At 32.9% G+C, this 14,428-nt stretch overlaps 1 pseudogene across 1 annotated transcript; it reads right to left on the minus strand.

The window, feature by feature from the left end:
• Positions 1–912: 912 nt before the first annotated feature.
• On the minus strand, positions 913–5,654 carry LOC143571738 (arginine--tRNA ligase, chloroplastic/mitochondrial-like; annotated as a pseudogene). Its single transcript, XR_013142148.1, has 13 exons — positions 5,560–5,654; positions 5,396–5,475; positions 5,035–5,138; positions 3,612–3,689; positions 3,383–3,466; positions 3,236–3,274; positions 3,120–3,193; positions 2,894–2,963; positions 2,649–2,738; positions 1,807–1,875; positions 1,584–1,682; positions 1,393–1,501; positions 913–1,082 (listed from the first exon to the last, which is right to left on the minus strand). The product of XR_013142148.1 is annotated as an arginine--tRNA ligase, chloroplastic/mitochondrial-like (transcript).
• Positions 5,655–14,428: the final 8,774 nt, after the last annotated feature.

Genomic DNA, 14,428 nt, shown 5'->3' on the forward strand with positions numbered 1-14,428 from the left:
GCCTATAATACGCCTAATCAACAGTACATACACAAATCGTTCAGATCCAACACAATATATGCCTAATAGACTCTTATTATGTGACTAATCGACACTATTTCTCTTCAATTAACCAGAAAAAGCAAAAAGAAAAAAAAGACGGTTGAACAGGGCAGTGTAATACACCTAATTGATGCCGATAATATGTGAAATTGACTAATATTATTGCTTATCTGATAGTGTTCTTCGTTGTTCTGATTATATTCGTAGTCAATTGGATGAAATACATGAGCGATTGGAAGAATGTCAAAAACCCTAGGGTTTTGGCCTCCTAAGTGTTGGTCTGCAGATGAGTGAATGGTGAGAGAAGAAAGACCGATTGATTGTATTTGTGTGCATCTTCCATATTTACCCTTCTTTATTAAAAATAACCCACAATCTCTTTTTGCCCCCTTCTTTTTTTTAGCCATTGATCTATTAAAATCAATGGTTATGGTGGAGTTCTCTAGTTCTCTCTTTAAAAGGAGTTCTCTCTAGATCCCACCCATATATATATATATATATATATATATATATATATATATATATATATATATATATATATATATATACTAGTCGGTGCCCGCGTGATGCGGCGGCGACGCTGATTTACAATGTGATACTCGTTTTGTGTTAGTTTATCTATGCTCTCATGACATACTATGTATTAGTTTTGTTAGTTTTCGTATTCGTCACATTGACATGGTCTATCTATGCCATAAGCATTACATAACACAATTAAGTAAAGAAAAGTCATAAATATAAATAAGACAATATAAGTCATAAATAGCATTTCAGTTTTAATAAACCAACACAGGAATAAGAAAACATAAGTCTTATACATAACCATTTAAAAATAATCATCCATGTGCTAACCACTTGATGAGATAACTTTTACTCATATACCTTACACATCTCAATAACCTCATCTGCGTATTTTGACCACCATTCTTCATCCAAATCGGTACCAAGGTCTTGTTGTTTGACTGCTCCAGTGACTTGATTATGAGTTTCTACAATCTTCTCATCCTTAACCACCACATCTGCCGTAACAGGTTTGGGCACTAGAAAAAAAAAATATTCAGTCTCTCATACATGTTTTTTACCAAAATTAACAATGTTATATATAGCATAGATGTTAATATGATACCTAACATTTCTTCTAAGTTCTTTGTTTCATCCATAATAGTTTCTAATTTATTTAATCAAAAAACAAACAAGTTAGTATATTGTAAAGGATAGGTTGGATAAAGAAGACCATGTCTTACCTTTTAAACTCAAATAATAATGAACTCAAAATGTATTCAAAATATATTCAGAAATATAAAACATTAAAGCACAAGATCTATAACATATATACCTACATTTTATAACAGATTTTGTAGACAGGAGTGATCCCCAAAAGATGAAAGCATTTTTTCATCACCACTGCAGTTGCCTCACACAACAATAATCTGCTCGTCTCCTCGGCAGACCCAACAACCTGCTCGATGTTGTAAACGTCAACGAAAACCAAAGTTGACTGTTGATAAGTCAAAACATTTTATGAAATAACTTATATTTACCTGGCACTAGGAGTAGAAGCTTGTGAACTTCTCAGATAAATCATAGAGGTATTCACATAGGACATTTGGTAACAGATTTGTGCAAGCCTCTTCAACAACCTGAAAAACAAAATAGTATGCTTGACCGTTCATAAATTGTTCACCATTTTAACCCGTTACCCAACCCGCCCAAAGAAAAAAGATGCTTTCAACAACAGTTTTTTCTTTGCAAAATTGTATTTACCTTGGGAAGCTGGAGCAAATGTAATCCCAGCTTGCGTTCTTCATCTTTCTCCAACTTTATTTGTGCCGCCTGTCACAAGCAAATAATTTCAGTCGTAAATTTAATATACAATTCAAGAACCCAAAGCTAAAAATATAAATCAGAAAACTATAAAAATGGGATTCTTACTAGGGGTGAGCAAGATAAGGGTCGGACCCTTAAAACCCGTTTACCCGACTCATAAAACTCTTAACTAGACCCGAATCTATAATATGGGTCGGGTAAAGGGTATTTAAATTTCACCTTAAAGGGTAAAAGGGTTTTAAGGGTCCGACCCTTTTTCAAACCCTTGACCCGTTTACTAGTTTCTAGATATATATACATCATATTCGTGATTAATATGAAATTTAGGAGATGTTTGTATTTCATATATGATTCGTCAGAAATTTCCCAATTACTAAGAAAAATAAAAATAACACTGATTGGAAACATGTGTATGAAAATCATTGAGTTGTTCTCTACATGTAATTTGTTAATGTGAATATTATTTTCCTCAGTTTAAACGATGAATAAACTTTCGAAGTTAGACTTTACCGTGCTATTAAATGGTATAATTGTTCTAGGATTCATATATTAAAGTCATATATGAGATATGCAACTAGTAAATGCAGAAAATGATATTTTATTATACTGCCTTAAAGGGTAAAGGGTTGGACCCTTGAAACCCTTATTTATACCCGACCCTTTTACTGTTTAGAGGGTAGGGTATCGGGTCCACATTTCTTCCTAAAAGGGTAAAGGGTCCGAGTAGGGTATTAGATAAAAGCGTCGGGTCTTACCCTTTGAACAGTCCTAATTCTTACCCTTTTCAATTCCTCGATGTCTTTACCCGATTTTCTTATAATTGAGCATATTCGAGCATGTGCATACAGCAGATATACGGCAGTATTTCCCTATTTATCAAAGAATATGAGCAGCTCAGAAACAAGAATGGTGCGCATAGATTTGAAGAAGGTATATAGGTTCTTTAGGTTAAATATATGATGATATTGTATCACAAGTGGATGATTTTAAAAAAAATGAAATGAGGAAAGATCATGAGACATACTTTATCGTTAAGCATCTGATCAAAATTGAACGTGTAATTGGTCAATCTGTTATTTTTCAGGTCTGCATATCTGTTAAGAATATAATTAGTCAGACAAAAGGTCAAATGGGTTAACTAATTCAAGCAGGTCAAAAGTCCAACCAAAGTATTTCAAATGACTAAAACCATCTATATCATTTTATTAACAATAACTCTAATTATTTATGATAAAGCATGAAAATCTTACTTAACAGCACCATATCCAACTGCCTCAGCAGTTTGCTCAAGCTCCTCAGGAGTCCACTCAGCAGCCTTGCCTAATTAAATTAAAAGATAACTGAAGTACTTAAACCATCTCATTCAGATTTGTGCCCAAGCCTTCCTGTACTTCTCCTCCCCACCCTATTTCAAAGTTCATGAAATTACATATAAGAAAGAAGATACCATTTATACACTGACTTATTATTGAATATTTATTATGGTTGTGCACCACAAGGTTGGTTAATTCACCTGGAGACTGACTACCGCCTGTTGGGCTCTCTCTTTAAAATCAGGATCACTGTCAAAGCGTTGTTTTGAGGCCTTGTAGAACACCTATCAAAATGTTTATAGTACATGTTATGTAAATATCAATTTAAAGTGAACATGAAACAAGATTTTAGCAATGTAAGAAGTCATCACATAAAAACAATAAAAATTGAAATTTCAAAGTGGTGTACTTTCAAGTAAACTATGCTACCTCAAGATCTCCAATATCCTGATCATTAACTTTCCCGTCAGGGAACTTTTCAAATAGGAACTCAATCAACATTCCAAACTGCAAGGAAAAAAAAGTGACATGATAAACTATAAATGTGTGCATTATTTATTTAAATAAGAAATAAAATAAAATGCCATTCAATTCAACCCATTTATAAACAAAATGTTAAAAATGCCACCTCCAGCATATATATGACTCAACCATTTTATGGTCCAGATTGTGGTTTATACTAAAATTTGGTCCAATAAAATAGGACCATAAGATTTGATTATGTTTTGACAGACTTCCCGTTCAACCCGGGTTGACCCAAACCAAACCGACATCTTTTTAAAATGGTCCATTTTGACCCGAACCAAACCAATACCTTTTTAAAACTGTTCGGTCAAAAAGAATTCTGAATGACCTTTATTTCAGGTTAGAATGGGTTGATTCTGCTGGTCGTTACTCATTCTTATGTTGTTCGGTTGATATCAATCTTGTTGGTTACAACTCAGTTTTTAATAGAAGTTATATCGGAACGTTAAGGAAACAACTTAAACATAACTGTGTGTTAGAATTATTTTTTTAAGTTAGTGATAAATAGTTATTTGAGACATGAACTTAAAATGATAACGAAATATGTTATGAGAAAAAACAATTTTGTGGCAATGTGGCAAATTCTTATTGGCCATATTACTATTCTTCTCTCCTAAATTGTTGGAACACGAACAAAGAAACCTTAGTAATTTACTTGTTTTTGTTCGATCGTTCGTCGGTCAAAGTTAAACGAACAAATAAGAACATGCATCATTCGTGTTTGTTCGGTTCCTTTACAAGCCCTATCTAAATCATCTAAACAAGACGATTTAGGAGCTTGTATGCATTAAAAATATACATTTGGCTGTTTCTAGCCCGTTTGACCAATTCAACGCATTTAAAATTCAAAGCCACTCAAAAAACTGCTTTTTCGACTTACATAAAGATCACATTTTTAATGATTTGATAAAAAAAATAAAAATTACGTGTGCATACCACACTCTTAATAATTTATTTGTCTAAATGGTAAATTCATATATAGTGTTTTAACTAATTACCTCTAAAATAAGTTGATTCAATTGTCTAAATGAGTTATGTAAAAGGTAGTGCAATGTAGAGATGTACAAACCAGCTTATTTGAAAAAACAAAAACGGTTCGAGTTAAAAAGCGAACCAGGTTGGTCGACAGGTTACAAAAACCGGTTTGTAAAAACGGTTCGGATTATAAACCAGATTACAAAAAATAATGATCGAACTTCACAAATCGATTTGGATTAACACCCATTAAGAAACAAATAAACCGTTTTGTTTTTTCATGTTTTTCAAAAGTGGCTCGGGTTCAAAACCAGTTCAGTAAATGCGACTACGCACTGGTATACAAACCTACAAGTTGAGTAATGTCCAAACTGGTTAAGCCTAAACCAAACTTTTTGGTGAAGTTGGCTGAGTCAGAAACCAGTTTACCAAGCCCATACAAGATTTTTTGTACATCTAAAGTGCAATTGAAAGTTAAGTATGGTCATTTTTTTGTGCTGCGCTAATTATTAAAATAGAAGCATTTAAACAAACAAGCCACATCCATAAGTTAAAACTTTAGTAAGATTGCCAACTACAGTGGATTAAAACAAAAACAAACAGCCACATGAATACAACAAACAAGTTGGTGACTTACCTCACCAATCTTCAATCTGCCTCCGAGTGTTGTTTAAACATTTGTTGTGGTCGTTTTGGTTTAAGCTAGGACTGACATAACAAGAACTCTAGAAAAGACGGCATAATATCAGCATCTTGAAATATGGCGGAAGATTTAATGCATTTGTTGCACCCTCTACAAACACATAATGTAACGCGAAACACAAATTAAATATATATTTAATCAAGTATAAAGCGTCATGTTTACAAATTTGCATACCTCATCCCCGTTAGACTTGTGAGTTCATTTTCGTTTAGATTGAACACATCAACATTGTTTGGTAGTTCAATAAGAACCGATGCACCATTCCTCATGTATCAAGAATCACAGGCACACATGCACTTCTTTCAGCCTGTAATCATAAAATTACAAAACTTCAAACACTTCAAATTTAATATCATATTTAATCACCAGAATTTAATACATATAAATAGAGTGCTCCTATATATACATCATCCCTCTGCCTTTAATAAATTGGATGTAAATCCAAGAAAGAGAAATGTTTAAACTTTAAACCAAATAAATCAAATTATATAAAACGACAACCAAACCGAATAACCAAAATCATTATTTGATTCGTATACAAGCAGTTTAAGCAACATGTCAAACAGGTCAGACTGATTCATGCTTACTAAGTAAAATATTACATATGATTAGATACAATAAGCTAGTAACTCTTTTTTAACGGGTCAGTTGAATATATATTTTTTTAATACAAAACAGTTTAGAACATTACAAGCATTTGAGTTTACCCATCCGGTAAAAAGTTTTTAAATAATCAGAATCAGTATCACTACCAAATTTTTGGGAATTTTGGGATCAATTCCGGTATGGTACCGAGCTCATCCCGACTTCATATACAAAAAATTGTCATCACCTTATAACCTGTTTATAGTTTGTAAACTATATCCCGACTACGCGATGCAAATTTATCATCGTCTAGACTCGATCGACAGCAAAAACATTTAACAAATTGAAATCTGAAACTTAAGAAAAAAGCAAACACATTTAAAGATCATAAGAAACCAAAAAATGATCATGATTAAATCATAAATAGTACTCATGATTAAATCAACATCATTTTGTCAAAATAACCTAATAGTACTTATGATTAAATCATAAATCATAATCATAAACCTTTTCATTTAAGCATGACAAAGCCATTACTAACACATTTAATCAAGATTTCTAAGTTTGAATATTATTTCAATGTGAAGCTCTATTCATTCATGGAAACAAAAATATACAAGAGGGATTTAATCTTTGCAGATTTATAGAACGAATACAAAAGCATCATACATTAATTCGGAAAGAAATAAAAAAATATACCTCACGAAACAATTGAAACTTGAAATTGTCTGGTAGTGTGATCTTTCAGTAATTCGAAATCTTCTTGAAACAAAACAAAATCAATTAGGGTTATGTTATTTAATTAAACTACAACAGTAAAACACTAACCAAAATTCTTAGTTTAACCTTTGAGATTTTACAACCTGACTTTCAATCCAGCAAAAAATCATCATGAAAAAGCATAAAAATTGGTTCAACTTTTCAAAAATGGATAAATAATTGATAAACCAAACGAATCGAGTTCAAACGAAACCCTAGCGTCACCACGAGAACCATCAACGAAAATCCGAGCCTCCGCTAAGATGCTTTGTCTTCACCTCCGTAGAGTTAGGGTTTAGAGAGAACGTAGAACGGAGTGCTGTGGTGACTGAGTATTTTGAGGTGAGAGAGGCGATGATTAGGGTTTGAGAAGAAGCAGAAGCATGTGTGTTTGAATTTTGAAATGAAATTTGGGTTTTTGTTGCCGCCTACAAGTATTGTTTCAGGGGTTTGAAAGCCTATGCAATAAGTAGTATGTTGGGTATGAAGAGTTGTAACGTGTGATTGGGATCGTGTGATAACCATTTGAAATTGAGAATTCTGAGAATTATTTTAAATTACAGATAAAACTTCATGAAATGATAAAAATAATAATAAATTTTTAAAACCAAAAAAGTACGAAAATGAAAAAATAAAACACACCAAAACGTGTATCTAGCATCCTGGCTTCATACAAAAAATAACAAATTATCGGTTTTGTTAAATTATACATACATGTATATTTTATTTTAGTCTCCTGTTAAATAATATACACATATGTACATATCATGTATCTTAATTATACATATGTGTATAAAAATAATGTGTTTATAACATAGTATATATATATATATGTAATATATATATATATGGGTGGGTTATAATAAAAATAAATAGTTTTCTAGGAAGAGTAAGAATAAATATAGGACCTTGGATCTATGATCTAGTGGTTGAGATTGGTAGTTTTCAAAATAGCAAATAGTTTAGGTTCCCAGCCGAATCTACACAGGAGTATCTCGTAACACGAGGGTCCAGAATCCCCTACGTATACGATACGAGTGTTAAGACGATGAACACGTAAAAGACAAGCAAACACACGAGTATCTAAGAGAATACTTGTTATATTGCAAAGGTAATAACCAAAAACCAAACACGTGACACAAAGAGTCACCAAAACCTAGCCGTCCAAAACTTGTCTAGAATGAGCCGAAGTTAAGCCTATATATTAGCGACAACTTCGCCTAACATACTAGGCGAAGTTGTCCTAACTTCGCTCAACTCAAGTTCGCCAAAACCTTAAACCAAACTTAACAAGTTCAACACAAAACGAACAATTTAAACGATTACAGACACAAACAAACACGAGATACTGAACTACTGGCATCATGCACCAACAAATAGTTTCTTATAATTAAGGATTTAAGCTACATAGTTTTTTAACTCTAAATTTTATGTCATTCCTACTCTTCTTACAAAACTATATATTTTTATTTTCACCCTTTTAATATATATATATATAAGGGATGGTTCGGTGGAGAAGTTATCTTAATGCGAGAAGTGTGAGAAATGAATCTTGACCCTTGATAATGCTTAATCAATGGTATATATTTAAAATAACAATATTTTAATTAAGTGTGGCTGGATTTAACGGGTTTGTTATACTTAAAGGGTATTTTGGTATTTTTTTCTATGTGTTTCTCGTATATGATACATAATTAAATTATTGAATCCCTTAACTAATGGTTAAATTAACTCCTATGACATCAATTCTCTCTGTCTATGTAAGGCCCCGTTACCGGTGCCCTACATTGGACGTTGGATTTACTTATAAACACAGTTCTAAATATCAGAGTTAATTAAAACCTTACACGGAATATAAAACTTTCATAGCATTACAATAATAAACCATAACTTGTTTTAAAACATTCTTGTCTTTCATTAATTAAAGCATATGATATAAAACATCATGAATCTTCAGATGCCAGACTCTTATTCTTCTGTCATGTGCCCCCGCTCAAGCCATCTGTCTCATTTTACTCACATACGTGTATACTAAAATTCAGCTACGCTAAGTGAGTTCTAGTTAATCACATATCATATAATACATACACTTACCTTCAATTATGCATCCGAAGATACATAGTAATTACTTTTCTAACTTACTTTCATTACATAATTCCATACATACATTCATACTTTATTGCTTTCATACTATATATATATATATATTACTATTCTTTCTATCTCGGATATTATTAGGGTCCGATCCCTTCCTTTTCTATCTCAGATACTATTAGGGTCTGATCCCTCTTCCTTTGTCTATCTCAGATAGTATTAGGGTGTGATCCCTTTCTTGTCTATCTCAGATATTAGTAGGGTCTAATCTCTCTTTACTTATCTATCTCAGATATTATTAGGGTCTGATCCCTTTCTTCTCTACCTTAGATATTATTAGGGTCTGATCCCTTACTTCTTCATCTGCGTACACTATGTCTTTACATACTCGTAACATACATATACATTCTTTAATCATTCATACATATTCATATGTTATACATATACATCTATCATACATATTCATATGTTATATACTTACCTCCCTTGTCAATACGTGCAATATCCGAAGATCGTTCACGTACCGACAAGCTTTCATTTACATTCAAGATATACATGCATAAATAATATATAAATCATACATGGCATACACTTACCACTTAAGGCAAGTGTATTAATTATCATGTCGAGTATGCACACAACCCAGAAAACATAACAAGGAAATGGGACTAGAAACTCACCTGAATGCGGTTACGTTTACCGTTAATAGTTATTCCCTTCTTGAGCTGTGCACGGCTAACTGTATAATATTTACATGTATCAATTAACTATAACTACTCATATCGTATTTCTATCTTTATATAACCCACAACGAACGGGGTCCGGGGGTAGCGCCCATGGCAGCGGGGTTCTAGGGGCGGCAGCCCCTAGCGGGGTCCAAGGGGCAGAGCCCCTGGCTGGGGTTAAGCTGACCTTAACATATTAACATATTTTTTTCAGCTTGGAAAAATTTTATTTCCATTAACTGTCATAACATATTTTTTTCATTAGAATTTTAAATTATTTTTTCTAATTCGTTAACTCATTCTTAATAACGAATTAAGTCTTATCATGCCTTGATTCGTTCTCTGGTTCATTACCTTGTATTTATGAGCGGACATAAATGTAAGCGAATATACATGTTAAGCGAACTTATCTTAAGCGAACTTAACTTAAGCGAACTTAACTTAAGATAACTTAACTTAAGCGAGCTTAGCTTAAGCGAACTTAGCTGTATGCGAACTTATGTACACACAAACTTATATATACGCGAACTTATATACAAGCGAAATTATATACAAGCGAACTTAGCATCCGGCGAACTTAGCTTCCAGTGAACTTAGCGTCCGGCGAACTTTTACGGCGAAGTTACCCAGTAGTAGCTACGGGTTTGGTTATAGCCACTCGTTCCAATCCTATTGCCTCGTTTTGGCTCGTATTTGACCCAACCATAAGCCCGACACCTTATAAAGGTTTGATATAACCCGTATTCACTTCCATAAACGTCCCCGGCTCGATACTTAACCCGTTTATAACATAAAGCATGAACCTCTAAGGCTAAACATTTAAAACTAGATCTAGGTTTTTCTTTAACGAGTCGTACACGTTTACGGGTTTATTAGGTTCATTTTGGCATCAAGTTCGTTACTTTACGTTTCGTTTATACCCGATCTATTACTGTTTTAAGTTTTAAGGCTAAACGTTTATAAAAACGTAAACTTTAAGATCAAAACATACCTTTTCGTGTTTGTTTGGTCTCGTTTAGCTTGTTTATGAGCTCTAGGTATTGTATCTATCTTGTATAATGAGGATCTACCAAGATTCAACGTTTGTTTGGCTCGGATCTCACTCTTCTCTCTCGGCCGTATATATGGTGTAGGTGTATGTGTGTGTTTTTGAGTGTGTAGGCAAATATGGAAAGATGGAATGAGGATTAGGGTTGTAGGATGGTTTAAGGGGTATTTATATCCCTTAAAGCCCATGAACCTAAGACCCATTACCCTTTAATCCACTTTAATTAATCCAAGTCCATGACCCTTTCTTTATTTAAAACTAAATAATAATTAGCACTCGACAACTTAACACGACTTTCTTTATTCGACATTTTAATATTTAGGATGTTACAGTCTAAGAAAGCGCACAGGCTTGTAATTCAGTTCTTCATAAATTCATTGAAGCTCTATTATCTAGTTTATACAAAATTGATTTTATGTGGCATTGTAACACCATTAGTTTTGTGTGTGTGTGTTTTATAGTCAAACAAATGAAATACAATAGCAAATTATAAAATCGTATACCTACACTGAGTAATGTATTCTTACATTTTTTTTTGGCTATGTGGGTAGATAACAGGCCAATCACACCCCTAGTTTTGGCTGAGTGGGTAGATAACAGGCCAATCAACTTAGGTTTGACCCGCGTATAGCTTTTTTTCTTCATTTTTTAATCAATATCGTTGAGGTAATTGTTTCATGTGTTACGTTTTTATTATTTTGAGAAAGCGGGAAGGAAGGGATAAAAAGATGAAAACAAAACTTTCAGTTGGAACGGTTTGTACTAGACCTATGGAGAACAAAAAAGAACGGAATCGAAAGTTTGTGATTAAAAATGTCTAATGGTATACCTTTTAATAGGCTAAGTATACCCATATTTACATATATTAAATAAAACTTTCTTCAATGTAATATGGATTAGAAGTTTTATACTATTGTTGATGAAGTAGAAGCAAAAGTAGCAAGTAAGAAGAGAGAAGAGTTTTCCGTATTAATTAAGCATTAGAGAGATCATGGAGAGATTTTGATGAAGAAATCGGATATTTTCATTCAATGTACGTACGTTAACAATTTAAATACATGAACAAATATACACAAATAGTTGAGACGATAAAAGAGAATAACTAGGAGTCTATAACAGATATTAACTATTTTGAAATAATTTAAATGTAAATGAGATTAAGGGGGGAGATCATTTTGTATTTCGTTGATGCTTTGCTAAATAATTAAAACATGTAAAGTTTGGATCTTTATTTATAAAATATGTTGCGTATGAAAAAGGATTTTTTGGGTGGAAAAATTATTTACCATGATTTAAGAAGTTGGGTATTTCTCTTTTATTCTATTATAGCATTCTCAACCCATCCCTTAAAGTTCACAATATGAGAAGATAATTTTTCTAGATTGAACAGCGGGTGTTTAAACATAGACTCTGGTAACCACGTAAATTGTAAAACATATCAAACCGGGAAACCCTGAGCGTTAGCCTAGTTTCATTATTGACCCAGTTAATATAACCAAATTGATGAGATTAAATTAGTGATAAATACAAAGAACAGTGGGCGTTTGAACATAGAGGTTTCAAACATGAAATTATATGGTATCCAATCTTCATAATGTAACTTCTCAATGACATGACAACTAAACTTTATAATCAAACTCCTATAATCATAATCAAATTAGCCCAATTTCCAACATGTTTTTTTATAATCTTTGTTCCAAACTGGTGAACGGCCAGCTTAGATTATAAAATCTTTTTCCTGAATATCATCAACAAAGAGAGGTTTTCAAAATCATTTCCTACATTAAAAGCTATTTAAGACTGAATATCAGTTCTAAGTTCATCATGTTTTGAAAGTAATAAGGACTGATATTAAATCCCTATATATTCCTTCATTGAGACTAAAGATTAGTCTTTAAGAAAATTTTCCCATTTTTCCACTATAAAGAAATATATTTGAGACTAATTTATTCCTAAATAAGATGTCTAAATATTAGCGAGTGATTATTTGTCACTAAAATATGTTGTGTAAAAATCAGTCCCTGATGCATCAGCAACTAAAAAACAATCCCAAATACTAGGTATTTGAGACTAAAACACAAGTACTTAATAGATTAGTCCAAATCTCTAATATGTTCCTTTTAGGTTAGAGACTCATTATCAGTCACCACACATTTAAGTAATTTTTCATTACATATTTGGGACTAAAATTCAGTCGTAAATAAATTTTCACAACAACCTTATATTTCCTAAATATATTTGAGACTGAAATATAGTCTCAGATAAGGCGTCAAGGTATTAGCGACTGATTGTCAGTCACTAACATTAGGCACATAAAAATCAGTCTCTAATATTATTAGTGACTGATAAATCAGTCCTAGATACTATGTATTCGAGACTGATATATTAGTCCCTGATGCACTTTTTTTTGTAGTGGGACTGCCTCCCAATCTTCAAAGGCCCGCCACTTTCCACCATCTCACACTCAAACCGATTTGGAAACACTCCCAGAAGCTGCCAAGACAGATTCCATTTTTACAACTTGAGGACAAGTCGTTTCTCCTGGCCGGAAGTATCGATAAGACTCCACCTTATCAGTGACCCAGTCAATCACGAGCAAAGGTTTAGGGCTGAATTAGTGGGGGTTGACTGTTGACCATTGATTGTCAAAGGCTGAATGTTAGGAGACATTAATTACCTAAATTATGTTATAAGTATTTCATTTTTGTTTTAGTTTTAAATGGCTTGTTTATTTTGATTATCAAGATCATCTTATAATTGGAGACTTACCAACTTGAATTGGTTAAATCAGAGACTATCCCCTCTCGAATCGGGCCAACTATCTTCTTATTTTAATAAAATATATATTTTAGTGTTTGGGTTCTATCAAGCTCTTTGTTGGTTTTGTATAAAAGTTGAATTTGCTGGTCAAATAGATCGAATTATCATACTCAAATAGAAGGAAGCAACAAATAACAAAGAAACTGATTAACATAAAACTTTTATTTCACCACTATCACTACAATTACATGAAGAAAACCAAAAGAAATAAAACTGCAAATTGCACTTCTATCTTTCCAACAAATCATGCTGCAGAATCTAGAATATCAAAGGGAAGCAGGCTTCAAGCTTTTCCTCCTCGAGTTTCTTAATTTCTTCTTTCAAAGCAGCAATTTTCGGAATCTTGTTCTCATCGACATAGTTTTCAAAGCTGCAAGCTTTTCTGAAAGCTTTGTCGTCTTGATTTCCATGAGCTCCAAAGTCATTTGCAGATACTTTTTGAGCTGCTGATAATTGATCTGCATGTTATATTAGGGCTATTATTATCATATTTTGCACCATTTGTAGTCAATTAAACAAATCTTAATAAAAATTAAAATGTTTAACCTAAATGAATTACAATTGAAATAACAGTCATTTGATTAACTCCTTAATCCATCAAAAGGGATGGCATGTGATATGCATTTTAACAAAGACTTTTTTTTTTCTGTATTCTTATGTGATTATGGCTGCATAAAACGAGTTTTTTACCAAACTAGTGTAGTTAGTAAAATTATTTACTAGTCTAGTATAGTTTTAAACATATTTATCAAAATGGGTATTTTTAGTGGGACCCACCACCCACTCACTTCATCTTCTTCCTTCTAACCTAACCACTCTTTCTCTCTCTATCTAGACCACCACCATGTTCTTGACAATCTCCGGCTGCCTCCGATGCCTCCGCCGGAAATATAATACATGATGCCATGGTGGCGTGCCGAGACAGACATCCTTGAAGTACTCGCCGGATCCTAGGATTGCACCAGACTTTAGTGTACCCATAAGTTTTCCGGCGTATGTATCCGCCGGCGCA

Source organism: Bidens hawaiensis, unplaced genomic scaffold (assembly GCF_021521415.1).
Source record: "Bidens hawaiensis isolate Kalapana, Puna unplaced genomic scaffold, B.hawaiensis_p1.1 tig00025558_1, whole genome shotgun sequence".
Lineage (NCBI taxonomy): Eukaryota > Viridiplantae > Streptophyta > Magnoliopsida > Asterales > Asteraceae > Bidens > Bidens hawaiensis.